We start from the raw sequence: 5,419 nt of genomic DNA on the forward strand, positions 1-5,419 counted from the left end.
TTCAGTTCACAAAGAGCATCCAGATCTAATATAGATGCTTGCACAACTCTTCATGCCTTCTTCCAGGACTCAAAGATGAGATTTAAGTATTCCGAAGATTCCGCATAGTGTTCAATAGTGTTTAGAAAGTTAAAGTAGTACCGAACAATTGTCTACAGCCAGTGACAACATATTATAGTCATCAGAATCAGATTTTTGTTTTGAAGCATGATTAGATCTGTTTCATGGATATCATAGTTGTTTTGTTGCATAGATAAAGTTATGGATCATTGTACTCTCTTTTGTTGAATCATTTGATGATGATGTAAGAAGTAGAAGATTTGCAAGGGTTCCCCATAGTGGGTTTTTCCCTGGTCTCGTACCAATCCTAGTGTCTCGATGTGTGTGCATGCTTTTTCTTCTATTGTTCCTTTATGTTCCACTGCATTGATGATGATGATGTTGTTCCTTCTATATAATTGCATATGATGATGGATAATGGTGTAGATTTGAATAATGTAATGATGATATGGGGTGAACTTAATGTATTAATGATCAAATACAATTATAAAAGCAAAGAACAATGTAGCCCTCTAAAAAATTTACAAGTTGAACCAGGAAATGATCGAGATGGACCATTAAAACAAGACAATTGAATTCAATTGAATTTCAAGAGACAAAAAGTGAGCATTATATATTAGAGGAAAATGGATGTTGGGTTGTCCTCATGAATGACATATAGAGGAAGTCGATTATTGATTAGATTGGAATAGCATAAAGAGAGATATTTTCCTCACTAATTAGTTTAGGGAAAGGCATTTGTACCTCAATAAAGGCTTCTAGGAGAGTTTCCATTATTAAATGAGCAAGCATGCTTCAAGGGCGTGAGTGTTGAATTTTCTACAATATTACACTATAGAAATTGATCTTCTGATTTGATAATTATTGTCTAATGATTTTCAATCAATTTATCTTGCGCCACATATATCATTAAGCAATTATACACAAAGAATATCAATAGTAATGCAGTGAAACAATGAGATAATAAAAAGGAAACCATGCACAATAGAGACAACAAATATTCCTTGGGAAACCCAAACTTGGAGAAAACCCAACAACTCTTCTTCTAGGAGAAATTCTTCATCATCAAGTTTAATTTCTCTAGAAATTTGTGCCAAAAATGTTAATTTTTTTTAGGGCTATATTGTTCTTCGCTTTGATAATTGCATTTCATCATTTTCATATTAAATTCACCACGTAACATTATATTATTATTCAGATTTACAACATTATTCAGCCACATATGCAATTATATGTGGAAATGCATTGAAACATAAAGGAACAATAGAAGAAAAGAATTCACACATAGAGACGCAAGGATTGGTCAGAGACTAGGGAAAAACCAACTACAAGGAAAACATTTCAAATTCTTCTTATTTGATTTTCATTGAATGATTCAACAAAAGAGAGTACAATGATCCATATCTTCATCCATACAACTATCAACAACATCAACTAAATAATATCCATGAATACGATCTCAACAAAATCAATCTAACAAGGTCCAAAAATAGATTCCAACAAAAGTATTGATCTGATATCACTTCATCAGATTGTAGTTAACTTCAGTCATCTGCAGTCAACTACAGTAAACTACGACAATTGGCGAAAAAAAAACTCTACTTTCCAACTGTAGGGAAGACATGTTGTGCATGTGGTTGAAAGGCTTCCGTCACATAGATGAGTCAGCTAGCATGTGGTTATAGTTGAGAATTCAACATGGAAAGCTCGCGGTTGAGCCTCAAAACCCTAAAATAGAAATGTGAGCTTCAAACCTTGTAATTTCACCTTCGTGCGAACCAATTCTCTGCAAACCTGCCTTAGATTTGTGCGAGCCAAAACCAAGGAAGAGATAGAAGAATGCTCCATGATGGTTGTCCAAATGAGGGTCACTTGAATTATATTTATATCCTTCCAAGGGAGTCCAATTTTCTTTAGGGAAGACTAGATTAAATATGTTCATGTGGGGCTTAATTCAAAAATACACTTTCCCTTGTCCAAATTGAGTGCTTCAATAGTCAAAATTGTTCATCTCAAAAAGAGGAATCTTTTCCCATGGTTGGAATTTTTCATTGAACTGCCAAATTAACACTCCCTATCAACTAGGAAGAAACTCAAACTGCATCATGTAATGATCACAAGTATCCTATCATCAAATCATATCCTATCTCAAGTATCTCATCATCAAATGTTGTCATTGCACATCTTTTCTAATCTCTTGATTATCTCTTCTCATATGCTAAACATTCTCGAATCTAAAAGAAGAAGAATTTGATATTGGAGGGGAGCCTAAGCTACCACCCTCTGTCCATCGAGGAGCCACTACTACCACCCAAAATCATTGCTAGCGGGGAGCCCAATGCTACTACATGGGAAACATCAAAGAGGTTATCATCAGGGAGCCCTGCTCAATCTGGAACCACATCGAGGAGCACATCTCAACTCGGAAACCAATGAAAATGATGAATATTCTATTGTACACTCTCACATCATGTCCATGACAATGGGGAAGGTCCTATGGGACACTATCACCCCATGTTAAGTGATAGGCGAGATGCCACTTACCAAGCAAGGATCACAACCATCCCATTATGTTATCAATGGGTGAGAGACCACTTGCTATACAAGCTAAGGATCACAACCATCCTATTTCCCACTAATCTTTCCAACAATGACACTACATAATCATGTGGTAGAACACCTGCACCATAATCAAATTAGGTTGTACACCTCCAAGAACTCTCTCAACTCATTGGCTAGACGGGGAGTGGTATTCCCAACAAGCCCAACTTGTGGGTATGATGCCAACTGGAGTATACTCTGCATAGACCAAGGTAGGGGAGATAACATCTCCGACCCTATGGGTGATAGGTAGGGGAGCAACATCTATGACCCTATTTTCTAGAGATCCCTCAACCCTAGGATCCTTCCATCTCAATTCCTCACCCTAGGAGCTTGGATGGGGGGGGTGAGTTGGATCAGCGTTCTCGATTAGTCATTCTCTTTGTAGATCATAAACATATCATCATGTTCATACCTGGTATGAGTTTGAACAAGTCATTGAAGAGTTCAATCATCATGTCTCAATAGCAATGGTCTCTTGTTCATACAAGACATCAAATCAAATATTATATTTAAACAAATATATGTCACAAAAATGATACCTTATTTATCCTCCCTCTCACGGAGGCAGCAACCACAAGCCTAAGCTTGTCTCGTACAACAACACCGACTGAAGATATCTCAGTCCCAACTATATACGAGCTTCTCTACCAATCAGATCCCAGTCATTATTATCGTAGTGTATCCCTATGATATCCATAACCTACTCAAACAACTATCAAAGAGCTTCTTCAACCTGCCTCATTATTATCCATGCCAACAACATTGTACTCTACCTTGGTCGTGCTTAAAACTACTGACTTCTCATCCAAAATTATCATGCCTGATCACATAATAAGGTAGCACCCAGCTCACCAATAATGATCCCAAATAACATTAATACATACATGCAGTCACATGTCATAGGAAGAATATATTAGACTAAAAATTGATCGTCCCATGCAAGTATCTCAAAGGGTGCTCGACGGAAAATCATGTGTATGAAGCGGCTCAATCATGAATTCACTCAGGTTTTATGCAAAACACACACACATATACATATGGGTGTTCATACAGAACATGAATGCTTCAATCAACTATCAGTGTCCAAGTCAGGTTCAACAATATCTCACCATAACTTCTTGAAATTGAATCAGAGTGTCCAAGGATTTTCATTTCCACTTTCTAAGAGCTCTTTAATAGCTTCATGATATAGATTTTATTTTCCAAACATCAAAAATTAATTCATCATGCCATGATTCTTTATTTTGAACTTTAGATGCCACCTTCCTCTTACTTTGATCATCAAAGGCTCATTACCTGTCAAGAATGATCCATCAACATATAAAACCAAAATCAAAGCCATACCTTGGACCACTTTTGAAGTAGAGGTTTGGATTGGAACATCTTCTTGGATTCACCAAATGATTTTCAATGTGGACATACCAGGATCGAGAAGCTTTCTTCAGGCCATACAATGCTATCTGCAAACATTATATTGATCAAACCAATATACTGAGCTTCACACAAATCAATACTGTGCAATCAAATCAACTAAGTCAGCTTATCAAGCCTTAGCTGCCAAATCAAATTTAATATCAAAGTCATAAAATTTTATGCCAATAACACTGTAGCAAACTCTATGGATCAGGTGTTAGGTGGAGCTCTCATCCAAATACCAAGTTTCAATAACCTTTTATTTACTGAGCACTATCCAATCAAAATTTATCAAGCTATTCTTATGCTCATAATGTAAATAATTTTTGTCACTATATACTAAGGATAAGTGATATGAGTTTCATCCATTCATTGTGTGATCACTAATTACTGAATCACAACTTTTTATACTACAACCAATATGTCCAATCCAATGAAGTCAATACAGAATTAATGTCAACATTAACCATGAAAGTCACTATGCCCATATAGCACTGTCATCAAGGCAAATCATCAGTTATCAAGTCAATACCTTAACATTTTTATCGCTAAATTCAATCAATCCATAAGTCAAAACATATCTACGAACTATCAGTCATCATGTGAAAATTCTAAGGTTTCCTCAATTTCCTTGTAACAATTTATCAATTATTGTCATATACTAGCTTCAATGATCAAATCAAAATAAAATACTAATATGCATATTATGGTCCCCTACAAACACAAGTTTAGTCAACACAATCACTTTCTCTATAGTAATTCAAACATTCAAACTTCCTTGCCCATGGAACTTTCAGTTATCTACTCCATATCTGTAGGACTGTCATACTCTAGGTGCACTTATGATTTTGTGAAAAGGGCTTAAGATTTTGTGACCTACAGGCACAACCACACCTACATACCTTCTTTCGTGCGGTATAACCACATTAATAAGCTTGCTTCCGTGCAGTTGAGGCTTAGACTAAGGGAAACTCTCTCTTCTCAGATCATAACTTGTTGCGGACCAACAATATTAGATATTTATCTATTCATGTCCAAAAATCTTACTTCAACAATAAAGAATTTTCTATACATTTAATGCAAATGATAATAGGTGTAGGGATCTTATGAAGAGTCTTCCTCTTAATGAACAACCACTTAAGACATCACCATTCAAAACATCAACATGTCTATCATAATACTGTCGTGCATCAAGAAAATTGTTAGATCATGAAATCAAAACATATATTCATCATGGTCATAACATGTTAGCATCAACTACTTTATCATGACATCAAACTTTCATCAAGAGCTAGAGTCATATGATTACGGAAGTTGATGGGTGTATCATTATACTTCAATT

Source organism: Pinus tabuliformis, chromosome 3_1 (genome assembly GCF_031772625.1).
Source record: "Pinus tabuliformis cultivar Carrire ecotype Pingquan chromosome 3_1, CPIR1, whole genome shotgun sequence".
Lineage (NCBI taxonomy): Eukaryota > Viridiplantae > Streptophyta > Pinopsida > Pinales > Pinaceae > Pinus > Pinus tabuliformis.